The 21,180-nt window shown below is 33.9% G+C and overlaps 1 pseudogene across 1 annotated transcript; it reads right to left on the bottom strand.

The window, feature by feature from the left end:
• Positions 1-4,023: 4,023 nt before the first annotated feature.
• On the bottom strand, positions 4,024-20,779 carry LOC309620766 (E3 ubiquitin-protein ligase RBX1 pseudogene; annotated as a pseudogene). Its single transcript has one exon. The product of its transcript is annotated as an E3 ubiquitin-protein ligase RBX1 pseudogene (transcript).
• Positions 20,780-21,180: the final 401 nt, after the last annotated feature.

Genomic DNA, 21,180 nt, shown 5'->3' with positions numbered 1-21,180 from the left:
AAAAGAACATATATATGTATCTGATATGTGTGTGTGCAAGTATATATATTTCAACACATTTTTTTGAAATGTACCATATTACATATTTGTTCCTTCTGAAGCAAGCACTTGGGAGAATGACTGATAAGAGGACTCTTCCACTGAAATGATAGTAATAGTATTGAATATGCTTCCTGCTGATATAATAAATAGTATTGCTGCTATTTAATGCTTTGATTAATAATGCTTGGAAAATATATACACATTTTGCTAACATGGTTTACTTCTTTGGGGGGGTATTTTCATTTTCTTTTTTTTAACCTCTATTGGAGTATAATTGTTTTACAATGTTTTGTTAGTTCCTGCTGTATAACAAAGTGAATCAGCTATGCATATACATATATCCCCATATCCCCTCCCTCTTGCATCTCCCACCCACCCTCCCTATCCCACCCTTCTAGGTGGTCACAAAGCACGAGCTGATCTCCCTGTGCTATGCAGCTGATTCCCACTAGCTATCTGTTTTACATTTGGTAGTGTATATATGTCAATGCTACTCTCTCACTTCGTCTCAGCTTACCCTTCCCCCTCCCTGTATGCTCAAGTCCATTCTCTACATCTGCATCTTTATTCCTGTCCTGCCCCTAGGTTCTTCAGAACCATATTTTTTTTCAGATTCCATATATATGTGTTAGAATACAGTATTTGTTTTACTCTTTCTCACTTACTTCACTCTGTATGACAGACTCTAGGTCCATCCACCTCACTACAAATAACTCAGTTTCATTTCTTTTTATGGCTGAGTAATATTCCATTGTATATATGTGCCACATCTTCTTTATCCATTCATCTGTCTATGGACACTTAGATTACTTCCATGTCCTGGCTATTGTAAATAGTGCTGCAATGAACATTTTGGTACATGTCTCTTTTTGAATTATGGTTTTCTGAGGGTATATGCCCAGTAGTGGGATTGCTGGGTCATGTGATAGTTCTATTTTTAGTCTTTTAAGTAACCTCTATATTGTTCTCCATAGTGGCTATATCAATTTACATTCCCACCAACAGTGCAAGAGTGTTCCCTTTTCTCCACACCCTCTCCAGCATTTATTGTTTGTAGATTTTTTGATGATGGCCATTCTGGCTGGTTTGAGGTGATACTTCATTGTAGTTTTGATTTGCATTTCTCTAATGATTAATGATGTTGAGCATCCTTTCATGTGTTTGTTGGCAACCTGTATATCTTCTTTGGAGAAATGTCTATTTAGGTCTTCTGCCCATTTTTGGATTGGGTTGTTTGTTTTTCTGTTATTGAGCTGCACGTGCTGCTTGTATATTTTGGAGATTAATCCTTTGTCAGTTGCTTCATTGGCAAATATTTTCTCCCACCCTGAGTGTTGCCTTTTCATTTGTTTATGGTGTCCTTTGCTGTGCAAAACTTTTAAGTTTCATTAGGTCCCATTTGTTTATTTTTGTTTTTATTTCCATTTCTCTAGGAGGTGGGTCAAAAAAGATCTGGCTGAGATTTATGTCATAGAGTGTTCTGCCTATGTTTTCCTCTAAGGTTTTATAGTGTCTGGCCTTACGTTTAGATCTTTAATCCATTTTGAGTTTATTTTTGTGTATGATGTTAGGGAGTGTTCTAATATCATTCCTTTACATGTAGCTGTCCAGTTTTCCCAGCACCACTTATTGAAGAGGCTGCCTTTTCTCCATTGTATACTCTTGCCTCCTTTATCAAAGATAAAGTGACCATATGTGCATGGGTTTATCTCTGTGTTTTCTATCCTGTTCCATTGATCTATATTTCTGTTTTTGTGCCAGTACCATACTGTCTTGATTACTTTAGCTTTGTAGTATAGTCTGAAGTCAGGGAACGTGACAGTCTTGGCTTTGAATTACATTGATTTGATATTCAGTATAATAACACTGTCAGTCTGCAATACTTTACTATCAAGGACAAAACTGTTGTCTGTGACACATGGTAGATAACTCTCTGTTTAGGACTGAAGTATTGGGTAATTAAGGATTTATTTCTAACTCATTACTAAATTTTTCCTGTAAATTTGATATGGACTTTTTTTCTTTCTATGTTCCTTCTCCAGATATGGAGGCAACCTAAGTGTCCATCAGTGAATGAATACCTAAAGAAGTTGTGGTATATATATACACAATGGAATACTGTTCAGCCATAAAAATAATGAAATCCTACCATTTTCAGCAACAAAGAAGAACCTTGAAGGTATGATGTTAAATGAAATGAGTCAGAGGGGAAAGACAAATGCCATATGATTTCACTCATATGTGGGATCTAAAAAAAAAAAATTAAAAAACAAACAAAAAACTCATAGATACAATGATCAGATTAGTGGTTACTGGAGGGATAGTGGGTTGGGGGCGTGAGTGAAATCAGTGAAGGAGGTCAACTGTGTGATGATGGATGGTAACTAGATTGGTAATGATGATCACTTTGTAGTGCATGCAGATGTCAAATTAAAATGCTGTACACCTGACACTAATATAACAGTTTTTAAAAAGTCATTCAGGGAGAAAAATAAATTTACTAAAGGACATTACAAAACTTCACAGACTCTCCAACAAAGTGATAGAAACATGTTCAAAGGCTATGCAGCCAGGGAAATCCCCAGAAAGATACTGTTCAGCTGGTCTGGTGTTGATATTACTGTTACCATAAAGTTACAGAGACTAATGGGCTATGGATATTAAGGCTAGAAACTTTGAAGCCAGAAACTGGTTGTAGATATTACCATACATGACTTAACTGAATCCATTTGCTGCCTAGTTGTTCATATTATTATTTTGTTATGCAAAATATGGTGAACTTTTTGTCTTAGATCTGTGCCTTACCTGAAAGGGAAGCTCAGAAATCTAGGTTTTGTCTTCCATGGTGGGTGGGAGGTGGTTTCAGCCTCATTAGTTAAGAAATGTCCAAAACATATACAAAATATTCACAGGTGTTCAGTAGCCAAAATAAATTATATAAAACCAATACAGCCATTGATTTTTCCTCTGGTTTTTGCAGTCATCAGCATCGGACACTGATCAGGATAAATAAGGTAACCAAAATGAACTATTGTCAATGATATATCGTTGTCAATTTATCTGTATAAAAGGATAGCATAGGGGCTAAGATTCATGGGTTTAATGGACATCTAGAAAGACTAGTTTTGTCCTTATTTCAGATTGAACTTTTAAAACACCACTTTTTTCATAGTGCATTTCAAAGTCAAGTTGTGTGTGTGTGTGTTACCAGATGAAAAATATAATGGTTGAGATCTCTAATAAGTTAATTCTTGTAATTTTTTCAATGGCATATATTGTACTACTAGTTATCAAGCACTTTGTAATATATTCTGGCTACTTGCCATAGATGACTAAGATAGGAAATAAATTCACTACATGGAGAATATGAATAGCACATTTTTAAAAATATATTTTATTATTGTTATTGATATATTCTCATTATCATGCTTTTGTATTTTCATTCCATGCTGTGGTGCTGCATGCAAATTATATGATGGCCAGTGTAATCTCAAAATGTCTTCTTCTGGAAATAGAAGAAATCTAAGTCATTTATTTATTTTTTTTTTCTATTTTTCTATTTGACATGTTAAAGCAAGTGAAATTGAAATTATCTAATATACCCAATGTTCATACCATTACCAGTCTTTGAATACCTTTAAGATGTGACCTCCTAGTTGGCAGATTGTCCAAACTAAGGTTTATTAAAAGAGTTAACACTTTAGTAACGGAATTTCTGGCCTATTTGTTTTTAATATAATGCAAAGATAAAATTTTTACGTTAACCATACTGCTATGGTAACAGCAAGTGATGCCACAACTACTTCTGCTCAGCTAAGTGTATACAGAGGGAATAGCTGCCAAGGTGTTAACAGTACCGGGAATAGTCAAGAAAGGAGTTTTAATCTTTCTCTTATTATATAGTCTACGGCATAAAACTTCAACATCATAATTCTTTCTGAAGTCTAAGGAGAACACTTTGCATTAGTTGTTCTGCTTTAGTTCCTATGGTGCTTCTTACTTTCATGTACTGGGAAAACTTTGTGCCTCAGATAAATTGTACATGTGATGGACAATGATTATATTGGAAGCCTAGCCTATTGAAATTGATCCACAGTAAAATAAACACACACACACACACACCCTGATGTACATAGGAAAAAGAAAAATAGTGAATAGATTTCATAGGAAAAAAGAATATTATAAGAGGCTTAAAAAGTGTAGGTTATTAAAGGATTCTGGCCACTCAAAGGCATTTTCAGGAGTTGTGTGTACTGGTAATAAAAATGTTGGTACAAGAAAAAATAGAGCTGTAGCAGACTCAGGGATATGTCACCTCTTCCATGAATGATACAAAGTAGTTTATAATTTGTATGAAAGAATATATGGGTCACATTTTTGGTATTTCTAGACATTTGTCAACTTGTTCTTTTATTTTACACCAAATTGGCATTCATTATTCCTGGGTAGAAGACATTTCATTTAATGTTGTTTCTGAAAGACTTCATGGTGAATCATTGGCATCCTGATTAGTAGAGTACCAAGACACTCTGGATTTATAAAAATCTGATATTGTTTTATTTCTGTTGTCAGGCAATTTAGCATTATGTTAAAAATAATTTAGGATTAAGAAAAGCTGTTATAGAAGATCAATCAAGATGATGGAGTAAGAAGATGTGGAGCTCACCTCCCCACATGAACACATGAATTATGCACCCACATGTGTAACAACTCTCACTGAAAACTGACAGGAAATTGAGAGAGAACTCCTATAAAACCAAGGTTGTAAGAAAGATATATATGTAATTGGGTAGAAAGGGAAGAAAAATGATTGAATTAGGACCTGTGCCCCTAAGAGGGGACTCAGAGTCAAAGGTTGAATACAAGGGTGGACACTCACCATGGGGAGTGAACAGTGAGAGCCACAGATTGGGCAACACAGTCCTGAGACCCTACATGAGGGAGATGAAGCCCTTTGGCTGGCTAGAGGGTCACTGGGCTAACAGGACGGTTGTGGGAAGACTAGACTCCACTCATGAGGGGTGCATGTGCACTGGCTTGCCCCTGAGGCAAGGTGGAAAAATGTCTACTCTATGAGCTGCTGGGGTTCCTATGACCACCTCAGAGCATCCCCGAGTCCAATATGAGCAAACACTCCAGGCTTGCTCAATCCTTGTCAGAATGCAGCACTATATCTGGGTTGGCCATGACTGGGGAGAAGACTCGACTCTCGGATGTAGAGGTGACCTGGTCCCAGGGTGGAGCCTAGGTGGGGTGGTGACAGACATTGTTGGCACTTACTCAAGCAGCACACCAGAAGCAGCCCAGATTCCTGGCAGCAGCTGCTCCACCACAGCTCACCCCCCAGTACATGCTGAGAGTAAATGTGGGCAGCACCTACAATGTGGTGTGGCTCCACAATAAAGTGAGGGCAACGGAGGCTAATGGAAGTGATTGGCTGTGATGGAGAAAGTAGACTTACACCTGAGACTCTGAGCAGAGCAAGGGAAGAAATTGCAGGGGCCTGCAGAGGCAGTGCACCAGAGACATCTCAGAATTTCACCTGCAGCCCATATGAGCTGAGAACACACATGGGCCCCACTAACATCAGCACTCCACCCCTTTGGGGCAAATGTTCTGGTTCAGGGAGAAGGAAAAACACACACCTAAGAGGAATAGAGCCCAGCAACTTGGGATCAGACCCCACCCCCATAGGGCAGTGACAGTCAGTGAGGCAGAGGGAAAGTCCTGACTCATACCTGGCTCCTGATCTAGCCCTCCATTTTCAGCTCCACCTCCTACCAAGGTGATAACTGCCAGCATACCCTTAGTAAAAATGTTAATTGTGCCCACAAGAAATCCAGCTCTCCCACAAAAGGCATTGGGTACATGCAGTCTGTATAGGTATGCTCACATATAGGAAGACATCTTCAAGACTATATAGGTAACACTTTCACTTTCACTTAAACTCATAGAGACAGAGAAAGTTAAGCAACATAAAAAATCAAAGGAACTACCCTCAATTGAAAGAGCAAGAGAAAAACCTCTGAAAAAAAATGAAAAATAAACAATTTACCAACTAAAGAATTCAAAGCATTGGTAATAAAAAATGTTAACAGAATTAGGCAAAAGAATAGATGTACAGTGTGAGAATTTTAACAAGGAACTAGAAAATACAAAACAAAGACCCAATCAGAGATGAAGAATTCAATAGCTGAAATTAAAACAACAACAAAAACACACTAGAAGGAATATGAAGTGATTCAGAAGAATGCATATGTGATATGGAAGGTAGAATAATGGAATTCACTCAATCAGACTAGCAAAGAGAAAAGCAAATTAAAAAAATTAAAACAGTTTAAGAGATCTCTGGAATAGCATTTGGCTTAACAATATTTGCATTATATGCCTTCTGTAAGGAGAAGGGTGGGAGAAGGGAATAGATAATGTATTCGAGGAAATTATGACTGAAAACTTCCAAAACCTGAAGAAAGAAACATATATCTAGGTTCAGGAAGCACAAAGGTTCCCCAAAAAGATGAACACAAACAAATCCACACCAAGACACATCATAATTAAAATGACAAAAGACAGATAAAGAGAGAATTCTGAAGACAGCAAGAGAAAAATAAAGAACCATGTACAAAGGAACTCCATTGGGCTAACAGCTGATTTTTCTGCAGAAGCTTTGAGGGACGGAAAGGAGTGACATGATATATTCAAAGTGTTGAAAGGGAAAAACCTGCAAACTAGGATATTCTACCCAGCAATATTAACATTTAGAATTGAATGAGAGATAAAGAACTTCTTGACAAGCAAAAACTAGAAGAGATTATCAATACTAAACCAACCCTAAAAGAAATGTTAAAGGGTCAGTCTTTTCTAAGTGAAAAACAAGTAAGAACCTATAGGAAAGTAGAAATCCCACTAGGAAAGATAAATATATAGTGAGGACTTATTATCAACCACTTAAAAAGCAAGTTAAGAAGGTTAAAAGACAAAAACTATAAAAGAAACTATAATTACAATAAACAGAGGATAAACATGAAGATGTAAAATATGACATCAGAAGCACAAAATGTGAGGGGGGTAAAAATATAGATCTTTTAGATTGTGTTGAACTTAAATGACTACCCCTGTAAACCAAATAGACACAGGTATGGGTCAACATATATGAACCCCATGGTAACTACAAGTAAAAAACCCACAAGAGATAAACAAACACTGAAAAAAAAAAGGAATGCATGCATAGTACTAAAGAAAATCATGAAACCACAAGGGAAGAAACAAGAAGAAAAAATGAGTAAAATAGAACTACAAAAACAATCAAAAAAACAAGTAACAAAATGTCAATTAGTATATACCTATCAATAATTACATGTCTGTTGAGTAAATGCAGCAATTGGAAGATGTAGTGTCTGATTGGATAAAAAATACAGGATGCATCCATAGGCTACCTACAAGAGACTCACTTCAGAGCTAAAGACACAGAGAGACTGAAAGTGAGATGGAAAAAAAATATTTCATGCAAATGGAAACTACAAGAAAGCAGAGGTAGCAACACTCATATTAGACAAAATAGACTTTAAAACAAAGGCTATAACAAAGGACAAAGAAAAACAATATATAATGATAAAGGGATCAGGAAAAGAAGAGGATATTACATTCATTAACATATATGCACCTCATATGGAAGTACCTAAATATATAAAGGAAATACTAAGAGACAAAAAGGGAGAAACTGACAGTAATACAACAATAGTAGGGGACTTTAACACCCCACTGACACCAAGGGACAGATCATCCAGACAGAAAATCAATAAGGCAACAGTGGTCTTAAATAACACAATATACCACTTGAACTTTATAGATATCTACAAGACGTTCTATCCAAAAACAGCAGAATATATATTCTTTACAAGTGCACATGGAAGATTCTCCAAGATAGATCATACACTAGGCCACAAGACAAGTCTCAATAAATTTAAGAGGATAAAAATTATGTCAAGCATTTTTTTCTGAGAACAATGGTATGAAACTACAAATCAATTACAGAAAGAAAAATGGGAAGAGAACAAAAACATGGAGACTAAACAGAATGCTACTAAAAAACAATGAGTAAATGAAGAAATCAAAGGAAATCAGAAAACACCTTGAGACAATTTAAAATGGAAACAGAATTTTCCAAAATTTATGGAATGTAACAATTTGGGGATATTCTAAGAATGTATTCTGTATTTTTAGATTAATGATTTCTAATAAAGTTTTAATTTTCTCCATAAAACTCTTGCAAATTTTCTGTTGGAATTAATTATAGTATCTTATATTTTTGGTTGCCATATAAATGTTACTTTTTTTTTACTATAGTTTTTGATTTTTGCTGGTGTATAGAAATAAAATTTATTTTTACTTGTTTCCAGAACTTTATTAAACTCTTATTAATTCTAAAAAAAAAGCAGTTCTAAGAGAGAAATTTATAGTAGTACAGACCTTCCTCAAGAGGCAAGAAAAATCTCACATAAACAACCTAACCCAGCACGTAAAGGAATTAGAAAAAGAAGAACAAACAATGCCCAACGTCAGCAGGAGGAAGGAAATAATAATGATCAGAGAGGAAATACATAAACTAAAACTAAAAAAAAAACAAAAACAATAATAAAGATCAATGAAATCAAGAGCTAATTTTGTGAAAAGATAAATTTATAAACCTTTATCTAGGCTAACCAAGAAGAAAAGAGAGTGGACAGAAATAAACAAAATAAGAAAGAGGAGAATTAATAACCAATCCTAGAGAGATACAAAAAAATCATAAAAGAGTACTATTTACAGTTTTATGCCAACAAATTGGACAACCTAGAAGAAATCGAAAAATTTCTAGACAAATACATCCTGCCAAGGATGAATCAAGAAGAAATAGACAATTTGAACATTGCTATTACTGAAATGGAATTTGTAAAACAAACAAACAAACAAAAATCTCACACCAGACAAAAGTCCAGGACTGGAAGCCTCACTTGGGAATTCTACCAAACATACAAAGAGTTAATACCTATCCTTCTCAAACTATTCCCCAAAATTGAATAGGCTGAAACACTCCCAAATTCATTCTATGAGGCCACAATTACCCTGATACCAAATCCAGAAAAATATACTACAAACAAAGAAAATTACAGGCCAATATCTCTGATAAATATAGATGCAAGAATTCTAAAGAAAATATGAGCAAACTAATGCAACAATATAGAAAAGGCATCATACACAGTGATCAAGTTGGATTTACTCCAGGGATGCAAGGATGGTTCAATATTCACAAATCAAACAATGTGGAATATACCACATTAACAAAAAGAAGGATAAAAATCACATGATAATTTCAAATGAGGCAGGAAAACATTTGAAAAAATTCAACATACATTTGTGATAATAACTCTCATCAAAGTGGGTATAGATGAAACATATTTTGACATAATGAAGGCCATTTATGACAAGCCCACAGCTAACATCATACTTAATGATGAAAAGCAGAAAGCCTTTCCTCTAAATTCAGGAACATGAATAGGATGCCCACTCTCACCACTTCTACTTAACAAAATATTGGAAGTCCTAGCCATAGCAATCACACAAGAAAAAGAAATAAATGGCATCAAATTTGGAAGGGTAGAAGTTAAATGTCACTATATGAAGATGATATGATACTTTATATAGGAAACCCTAAACTATTAGAACTAATAATTAAATTCAGCAATTTTGTAGGATACAACATTAATATACAGAAATATGTTGCTTTTCTACACATTAATAATGAACTATCAGAAAGAGAAAGTAAAAACCCAATCCTGTTTAAATTCACACCAAAAAGAATAAGTTACCTAGTAATAAACTTAACCATGAGGTGAAAGGTCTATACTCTGAGAGCTATAAAACTTTGATGAAGGAAATGGAATATGCTACAAAGACATGGAAAGATATCCTGTCCTTTTGGATTGGAAGAATTAATATATTTTAAATGTCCATACTACCCAAAGCAATCTACAGATTTAATGCAATCCCTATCAAAATACCCATGACATTTTTCAGAGAACTAGAACCAATAATCCTAAAATTTATATAGAACCACAAAAGACCTAAATTGCCAAAACAATCTCGAGAAAAAAAGAGCAAAGCCTGAGATAACACCATCCCAGGCTTCAGACCTTACCACAAAGCTACAGTAATCAAACTAACATGGTATTGGCACAAAAACAGACATAGAACAGTGGAACAGAATAGAGAGCCCAGAAATAAACTCACATACCTACAGTCAATTAATCTTCAACAAAGGAGGCAAGAATATACAATGAAGAAAAGACAATCTCTTCAATAAGTGGTGCTATGGAAACTGGACAGCTACATGTAAATCAATGAGATTAGAACATTTCCTCACACTGTATACAAAAATAAACTCAAAATGGATTAAAAACCTAAATGTAAGACCTGAAACCATAAAACTCCTAGAAGAGAATATATTCAGAATACTCTTTGAATAAATCATAGCAATTTTTTTTGGATCTGTCTTCTCATGCAAAATAAATAAATGCAAAATTAATTTTTGTGAGTATATTGTGTTGAATTTATTTTAAAAAAATATAGGCAAATGAACACATAATATTTTATTCAAAAATAAAGTATAGCAAGAGTAATTTCACCATATGCACAAGTTTCAGTTGCTAACACTTCCAAATTTCAAATGCAAATGATCCTATATTTGTCTTCCAGTCAGCATTTCATGCCAGCACTTTTTTTTTCATGTAGTACTGCAGAAACAAAAAATCACTTCCAGTGAGTGAAATAACCATGTACTATTGCAAACCCATTCAGAGTCAGGTTGCCAGTCGTATCATCTCAGAATATTTTTGATTTCAGAGCCCTTTAGAAAACACAATACCTGCCACATATGCACATAAAAACACACATACACATATATGCACACACACACACATACATACACACTAGCAATTACTATGAGGCAAAGCTTTTTCAAGTTTTCTCCAACAGAAATATCCAGTTGTGTGTACCTGCAACTGGAACAAGTGATAGAAAATGAAAATCGTTATTTGGATAGAAATTGCAACTATTCTATGAAAATTTGCCCATGGCTTGTATTATGTTGAGCCATATGAAATTGCTATTTATGTAGTTCAAATGATGTTAATTATTGGCAATTTCATATGGTTTAACATATTTAATATTATTACTATAATACCCAGTAAACATTTATTGACAAAGCATGCATCTCCTTTTATTTTAGTAGAGGTTATAGTGTTTCAAAATCATACAACCCTTTAATGTTTGATGGTTGTGGCTATATTATGATGACATAGTCATGTGGAATGAAATATTCAAACAATTTTCTGGATATCTCATCTACTTAACAAATAACAATAATTTTGTGTTTTATCTATTATTTGAAAAATTAGTTATGACTTTAGGAAAAGTTTGACCAAATACTCTTTAGGGTTCTCATTTGTTGTCTAAATAATTTCTGGTCTATATTATGTGTAACACAACTGCCAAGAGTTGTTAACAGTTCTAACTCCAGGCTGTATACGAATCTGTTCCAAAGATTAAGACCTTGGCTTGGAGCCCAAACTAAATAGGAATTTTAGTTTTAGAGGATCATATTTTGCTCTAATATTTCTTATTTTCTAATCATAATCTTACAAGTCTGTAACTTTTAGAAAGCCACAGGTCTTTACATCATTAATAAAGTGAATTGTTTGGACAAGTTTGTACTTAACATATACTGGTTCTAATATTCTGCTGGTGCTCCACCATCTCTACCATATATGCCATGCATAGGGATAAGAATTGGGTGGTATATCCTAATGCATATCAAAGCAACATATTCCTCAAATTACAAACATAAGGAAGCATTCTTCACTCATCCAAAGCCTATTACTTGCAAAATAAGCACCTCCAGCTTCTGACTCTAAAAAAAGTTTTCATACATGTAATTTTATCAGGTTACTGATATGTAATTATTGTAGCCTTTTCTAATAGGATCAGTAGCACTTTATATTTTTCCTAGTAATTACTTCAATGCTTATCATAAAATAATTATGTGATGGCTATCTTCCAAATGTCTGTTCATATTTATAATCTTTATATAAATTGGGAACTGCCTGTATAGAAATTATATATTTATAATTTTTCATGTTAACTAACATAAATAAATTTATTGCTTATTGGAAAGTCACACACACATAATTAAATAAATTAGCCATGAATATGTGCTTATTTAATCTTTTTTATTGTTGTTGTTGTTGTTGTTAGAATCCAACTGGATTTTATTTGACACAGAATACAATATGGATGCAGGAATAGCAAACTGAAAAGACAGAGCAGAAAAAACACGATTCTGACTAATTTATAATTAAGTAACAGGAGGGCAAGTCATTAAATGACTAATGAAAGAGTTGAGCTTGATGGAAGTATTCTCTTTTTCTAGTGTCCATACTTTTGGTATTCCCACTCTCTATTGTCCAATGGACACACCTGCCGTGTTTTGAGCCAGCGGGAGATGCAGTGGAAGTGAAAAGCATGGTTACAGACTCCCCACGCAACAGTGCACTCTTCGGAAGTACCAGACGCTTGGTTGGCTTGACACTCTATGCAAAGATCCATAATGTGGTTCCGGCAGATGGCACAGTTATCAACCACAATATCCCAGGCGCAGAGGGCTACCGCATTCCACTTTTTCACTTCAAAGCGCTTCTTGCCCACGACGCTGTTCGTGCCGCTCGAGGTATCCACATCCATCGCTGCCGCCATTTTGGAAACACACCTGCTTATTTAATCTTGAGTGAATTTTTTTTTGTAAAAAGTTAACTGAAAATATTTTTATTCACAAAAGGCAGTTAGGTTTTAAAATTGTATACTTATAACTAAATAAAATCAAGATGACATTTTTAAATAGAGTTTTAGACACTTTGTTCTGTCATTTGCACCTTGTATAATACTACAACAGTGCAAATAAACTGCTGTTAATTGTATATCACTTTATTGCCTTCATGAAAACCATTGTTTGAAATGGAAAAATTAAATTACCAGTGGATGCAAAAGAAATGCTATTTTTAGAGGTATCTTAGACTATACAGTAATATCCACATGCTTCTAAAACAGTTATCTTTAAGTAACATTATTGTCAAACAAATCTTTAAGAATTGTTTCCACATTTCATCATCAATGATAATAAAGAGGAGTCATGCATTCTGTTCTTTAAGAACCTAGGCCTGTTTGGCCAAGGTTGATCTGGAATTGCTCAAGTACTTTAATGTCCTGTATTCTGTAAATATGTGTTGGGGCTGATATTATTTAAAATGATATTTTCCATAAAAATATATGTTGTAAATGTTTTCCTGAGAAAATGCTAACAGAACTGGTAGTAAATTTAAAGAGGAAGAAAATTTTGTAAACAATATTCTCTTTCTGAAAAATAACTAATCTTAAACTATTACCCCTCAGGCTAGAATAGAGGGAGATATTGTTAGACCCAAAACACAGAAGTAGATACCTATTCTTGAGGAAGATAAAGGTAGAAAGACTAAGAGAGAGATCTCCTCCTCAAACAGAAGTTACAATCACATTTGATTATGTTTAGTTCATATCACACTAACCACTATAAAGTGAGAATGGATAAACTCTCAGTACCTAACAATGATTGTTATAATTCTGAGAGAATTATATCAGCATAAATTGCAACATAAACAGCCTATGACATGTACACATTTAGCATATATAATACTGTACATAAAGTAATAACGTATTTGTTCAAATACACAGAATGAAGGGCACATGAAACCCTGCTGATCTGAATAATTAGTTTGATTTTCTACAACATCGATCCACAGGATTAAAAGAGAAGATCTAACTTCTTTTTAGGAGTCTTTGCTATGAAATTACACTCTCCTGATTATAACTTCCCAAAAGATTATTTAATAGGTGTGTGACCTTGGCCAAATTAATTATCTTCTCTGTACCTCGTGTTAGTTATATATATAAAGTAACAATAGTGTTCATGGGGTTGTTGTAAGAATGAAATATACCTGTGAGTGTCAAGCCTATAAAGCACTTTCCAACATCTGAAAATGAATATCAGCTATCATTTTTCTATCTTTATTAACATATTTAAAGAAGATGAATTTCAATTAATATAGGGATGAGAGCAAAGAAAAAAGAAAGGTACAGAGACTAATGGTGACAGTGTCCAATGAACTGCATTCCAAAGAAGGACTTGGGGCCAATAATAGAGTCTGAGTACTTTTTTGGTCCTATTCAAAAGAAGAATTGTGGAGATATAAGTCAGGCAATTTTAGTTGAATAACATTGCATATTTGAGTCCTTTGTGGCTAGATGAACTTAGAAACCCCAAGAGGCATATCTGAGAAATAATTGAAGATCTAACTATAGGGAAAATTACTAGGCTTCTGTTTTGCTGAGAGTGCTAACAGAAGCTAGGAACAAAATTATTTTGGAATATAAACTGGTATCTCAGAGATACCAGTTTTTTATGTGAAATAAAAAAAAAGAGGAGGAGAAATGAGGATCCTTAACTTTGGAGGAAAAGGCAAGACTTTTTTAAGGAGGATTTTGTAAATTTTTACCATTTTGTTTATGACATAAAACTTTTTATTAAACTGTTTCCTCATAAAATGTTCTTAAAATATTTGTCTTGTTAATGCAATGGGAAGTGTATCAACTTTGGACATGTGGCAAAGTGCTGAATCCATCAAAGTGGGTAAAAGGTCAGAACAAAGTCTGCTTATGTAGACATGTCTCTTCTGGGTCATACCTCAATCTAACTTGTCTTGTTGAGAGTCTGTGCTCAAAAAAGGCAACATTCTTATGACATATTGGCTTTTCATGTGGGTATTTCTACAGGAAGAGCATGTGCTATTCATGCAATTTGACTATTTTGGTCTGTGTTATATATTTTTTTTATTTTAAATGAATAAATCATCTCAATTTGAGACATACATCTCTATGTACTTACATAATGGAATGTTACCCAGAAGAGTGTATTTACTCTTTGTCGTCTGAAAACAAAATCAAGATCAAGAATCTTTAATGTTGAAAACAAAGCTCTGGCCAATGTCAAATCCATGAATATAAATTCTAAGAAGGAGGGTTTTTGGTAGATGTCCAAGAAATAAAACCTTAACCTCATAATGAAATTTTACTCGTATTTCCCTGTGGAAACTGTATAGTAGATATAGTTTGCAGAAATAGAGACAGAGTACACAGTAATAACTATAAATATGATAGTAGACTAATATGAGATAAATTTATTAGGTGAGGAGAAATGTAATAATATGTTCTTTTATCATAATCACCTATTAGTTAATTTACTTAATCTTAATCTCCTATTAGTTAATTTACAACAATTACAAAACTAACAACAATTAGAAAAACTAAAACTACCCTCCCTCAAACATATGAAGGTGTAAGAGACTGTCAGAACAGTGTACTAACAATACTGCATGTGATTCCATCAACAGTTTGCGAAAGGAATTGTTTGAAGGGAGCTATTATAGTATATAAAATAAATGATCTTCAACAAATATTTGCTTTTTGAACATGTTATCATAAAAGTCTTGCTCTTTATTCTCCTTTCCTTAAACCATTTCTTCTCTATCCACTCTTCTGTTGTATATTTTATCATCTAATAAATTACTGCTTCAGCGACGCATACTGGAAACTAAATTTTGTTTCCAGTAAAGTTAATCTTTTTATTACAAATAATTCATAATGCTGAGGTTAAGCCTCTGGCGATCTTAGAGAAAAAAACATGATTGTGAAATTTTGTACTCCAATAAAATATTCCAAATCATCTTATGCTACTTCAGAATGTTACTCCAGGAAATCAGTTTATCCAAGCTTTTATGTTAGTCAAAAGTATTTTCCAAACTTAATCCTTATATCCTCTTGTGATCATTAGCGCTATATATAGTTTTAAAGCATCAGAGAACAAAGATGCCGTGGGGACATAAATGATCCCTTTTACTAAATGTTTTGGCTTTTTGACATTAGCGTCATTTAAGTGGTGGAGGCAGAGGATAAGGTGTTCAGTACTTTACTTCCAAACATAATACATTTCCCTTTGGAAGCAAAGGAAATTACAAGGAAAAGACAAAAAGTAGGAGTTTGAAATAGAGGAGATATATCCTCTTATAAATAAAAATATTATGCATATACAATATATGTTATATAATATATAATACAATATATAATAATTAAAACTGAAATGAGCCAGGAGACTCCTAGGACAACTTAATTCTGTTGACAGGAGTGTTTTCACCCTTAATATCTTCTCTTAACCATCATAGATGAATGAAATTGACTATCTAAAAAAATGCATGGCAAAGGAAAGTTATTCTCCAGCAAGAGAATAATTTTGTAGAAATCATAATATACAAATAATATAATTATCACCAAGATTTTCATTGCTTTAACTGGAAAAATCCATCAGGATATTTATTACTAATTAATTAATTTAATTAATGAGATATAGGTTATGACATTTCCCATCACTGTGTTCATATCTCCTCCTTAGATCTACAACAGGAGGCTAAGTTGTGTACTCCTGCCAGACCCATTGTAAGTTCAGTGACCATCAGAGTGCTCCTCATGCAAAAATTGTAATGTACTAAGGGTCCGTTGCTGCACTGAAATCCACTGCTGAGTTTGCACTGAGGCCATGCTTTCCATGGGTCACTCCCAGCAAACACTACATTAAGAATGTCTTGTTCCTGGGTAATAGGGGACTCATCTGACAGGCAAATTTGCCTCTAGCATTCCCTGTTCACCTTGCTGATCTTCCTTTAGAATTCACTGCAGTCTAAGACACTTTTACCTAAGCTTCTTTCCTTCCTTCCCTTGGTCCACAAGGCAATGAGGACTCCAAGTCATGCCTTGAGTACCTGCATCACAGTCTGACAGCATTCCCAGCCTCCTGCAGGTTTCTCCCAATTTTCTTCCACAGGCATTTCTCCTATTAAATTTATTATACATATATACCAATTTGAAGGCAGATTCTCAGAGCACCTTGACTAGCACATCTAGTTTCTGGTGTAGTGAGATGGGATCTTCCCTAACCTACATTTCTTTATTCTCTGGATCACGTTGAATTAAATAAATTATCTGGTACATAAGAATCTAAGCCTACTATCTCAGGCAGGCATGGGTACTAGAGTTTGTTTTTCATGCTTGATTACATTATTTTATGTGTGAGGATGACAGTTTCTAGGACACAATATAAACTGACAGTTGCAGTTAATTTCAGTTCCATCTGCTGTTTTCTGAGATGTTTAGATGTTTTCTGGGTGCTAAAATTATTGAATAGTTACAACAAGATGTATTTGGGGCGAGAAAGTGTTGGGCAGAGGGTTGGTAAACACTTGTGGAGATGTGGGAGAGGGCACATACCTTGCCCTATGCATTTTTTTCCATTTGACTGTTCCTGTGTTATATCCTTTTACAATAAACTGGTGATCTAGTAAGTAAAAGCTTTCTCTGAGTTCTGTGAGACACTCTAGCAAATTAACCAAACCAGAGGAGGAGGTCATGGGAACCTCTGATTTATAGCTAGTTGGTCAGAAACACAGGTAACAACCTGGACTTGCGACTGGTGCTTTAAATTCATGGAGGGGTCACAAACTGCCAATTTGTAGCTGGTTGTTCAGAAGCACAGGTAACAGCCTGGGCTTGTGACTGGGGTATGAGGGGTTGGGGACTAGTATGCAGGACTGAGCCATTAATCTGTGGAATCTGATGCTATCTTTGGGTAGACAGTGTCAGAAATGAGTTAAATTGTAGGACACCTAGCTGGTATCCCCAAAATTGCTTGGTGTTGTCTGTGGGGAATCCCCCACACTGGAAATAAGGTGATCAGATCATCAAAAGAACATTAAAAGGTGCTTTTTGATTAAGGTACTCTATACATACCAAAATTTTTTCAAAGATCCATATTAAGCTCCAACTTTAGAAAACAGTAGCATTGTAACATCTCATTTTGGATATATAACAAAGAAAAGGCTATGTATTAAAATGTTAGAATAGCAATAACTAGATACCTATGTTCTCTATTTCCATCTTTGCATCACTGGCACAATGCAGAAGGTTTATGTACAATTTTTCCATCATATAATTAAAAATAATTGTTAAATTGAGCAGGAACACTGGTCAGTTTGGCTAGTGCTAAAGTTAGAAAAGCCACCACCAACATTAAGGACACCAAGTTTATGGTGCTAATTTAATATGTCTGTGTTTAGTTATTATGAAGAAAAATAATTTTAAAATACCCCTAAGATTATTAATATCCTATTCATTTTTTAACCTTTCTATAATTCATGTTAAGCATCTTTCTGGAGACACTGTGAAACACTGAGTAGCTGCAGTTGGCAAGGGGACTATTATGTCTAGAACCTAGTCTCTTGAGAGGGTTCAGACACAGGATTTTATAAATTAAAATAGTCATTTTACAATATTTTTATTCATCTGAATGCATTTAGAGATGCCCTTGCTTGCTATTCCTCCTTCCTACAATAAATGTTTCCTATGTTGTCTTCCTCCAGAACATATAGAAGGTTATATTATTGTATTTATTTACCTATTTAACCTACTGAAACGATAAGGCTTGAGAAGGACTTCCGCGGTATGCTTCAGTGGCCTTGTTATTTGTAATTATATCTCCATATTTATGTGGCCTAATATATGGCTTGATGGCAATGGTTATTTGGTTATTTCTTTTTCTTATTTCTCCAGAAAACAGTCCACAACAGAACAAGTGAAATTTTCAAATAGTATAATTTTAAAATGTAAATAAAAGTGAATTCCCAATATATTGGGAATATATTTGTTGCTTTATATAATTTAAAAAACACTTTTCTTCCTCTTGATAATTAAAGCTTATTATTATTATTATTATTATTTGCTCCAAGCCCTGCATGAGCTGGTTATGAGGATTAGGGTACATTTATAAAATATGACTTTTTAATAATTGCAATGGAATCCTACTTGAATTTGGAATGGTACCTTTAGCTCTGGCAGAGTCTTTATATTGGAATACCACAAACTTTGTAGGGATGCAATCTCTTAGAGGAAGAAGAAAAGGGGCATCACACAGACACACATCATAGATAATGTACCCTGTCACAGCAGTAGTTCCTTGGCACGATATATGGCAACAGAATTACCTTTGTACTACTTAACTGAGGGATATAATTTATCCAGTCTGAGGAACTGTTGTGACAGGTAATACATTCAGTGCTGCACATGTTCTGCATTCAAACACACAGGCTATGTGTTCACAAGAGCTAACTCTAACAATGAAGCTCTGTTGTTGTTGCTGTAACTGACGAATCATGAGGTTGTTATTTTATGGCAAAAATATTATTATGTATTACCATCTCTAATGAATAAAAAGGGTCTGGAATAGAAATAGCTCTGATGGACAGTGGAGGGGAAATGTCTCAGCTTTGTCAGCTGAAAGCAGCTGAGATTTATAGACCACCTATTTCATTACATGCATGATTATGAATTCCACTTAGATTCTTCTAATATTGGAATATCAGGGAAAGATGAAGTATATCTGACTTCAGGTATGAATATAGTTAAATCTGAAATATAGGCAAGACTTATCAGAGTCACATATTTATGAACAGGTAATTAAATTTCATAGGAATTTTCCTGGAAAGCTACACAATTTTCCTAAATTATTCTATACAATGGTTGATTTAATGTTTTTTATTTTGTCCGTGTGATAGTTAGCACCTTAAATTAATTTCCAAGTTTCTTGTATCCAGTCAATTGGTCACCTGATCAAATAATACTGATGTGCTGTTTTTAAAAATATATAATATTTTTACAGGAAAAATAACTTTTAGATTATGTTCTGAGATCCATATACATTATAACAGCCACTTTTAGATTCTCTTGGTACTTCAGAATCTAGATATATTTGGCTTGAATCCTTGCAAGCAGTTTACTTATTAAAGGTCAAATATTCTGTAAGATTGCTATGAAATACCTAAGGGGTGTAAAAATCTCATGAGCACCTTGTCAACTAACTTCTTTGACAGTGAAAATTCTGCTAATACACTGCATTGACTTGGAAGTAAATATTGCCACTTGTTGAAGGCTTGGATTCTCTCTCAATCTTTTTTTTCTCTAAAACACACATATTTTACACAATTTAAACACATCACTGTCCTTCTGTTTAATTAAATCTACTAAATATCTTGTTGATAAAGAAGAAGATGTAGAAAAACTCGAACATCAACTCAGATATTTCCATTAAAAATTACTTCATAGTTTTGTGTACTACTTCAATTTAAGAAATAAGCTTGTGCTATTCTAATTTTAGATTCCTATTAATAATCTTGTGTTTTTACAAGCATGTCACACAAAACTTAAAGATAAACTGGTGAAAATTCAGAAAAATGAAAATATTTTTTCCAAGGGTAAAACAGTGAAAGTATAATAGCATAATATATAGCTAACAATTATTTTTCATATACATGCTTTATATTAAATTTACAGTACCATGGAGCAAGGGCATTTTTTTTTCTTTTTTATGTTTTTCGTTGAGATATAGTTGATATACAATATTATATTGTACAGGTGTACAACATAATAATTCATAATTCTTAAAGGTTATACCCCATTTATAGTCATAAAATATTGGCTGTATTCCCTATGTTGCACAATATATCTTTGTAGCTTATTTATTTTATACATTATAATTTGTATCTAACTGTCTTGCCCCTTCCCAACTCCCTCTCCCCACTGGTAATTACTAGTTTGTTCTCTTTGTCTGTGAGTCTGTTTCCTTTTTGTTACATTCATTAGTTTCTTTTGTTTCTTAATTATTTTTTAAAATTTTTATTAAAATATAGTTGACTTACGCTGTTGTGTTAGTTTCAGGTGCACACAAAGTGATTCAGTTATCACACACCTATATATATATATATATATATTTTACATTCTCTTCCATTATAGGCAAATGAAAGACATTGAGTATAGTTCCCTATATAGTACAGTAAACCCTTGTTGCTTATCTATTTTAAATATAGTAGTGTGTATACTTTAATCCCAAACTCCTAATTTATCCCTCTCTCCTCC

This window comes from Balaenoptera borealis (genome assembly GCF_965194805.1).
Source record: "Balaenoptera borealis genome assembly, chromosome: X".
NCBI lineage: Eukaryota > Metazoa > Chordata > Mammalia > Artiodactyla > Balaenopteridae > Balaenoptera > Balaenoptera borealis.
The sequence above is the reverse complement of the archived record's forward strand: the minus strand, read 5'-3'. Positions and strand labels throughout refer to the sequence as shown.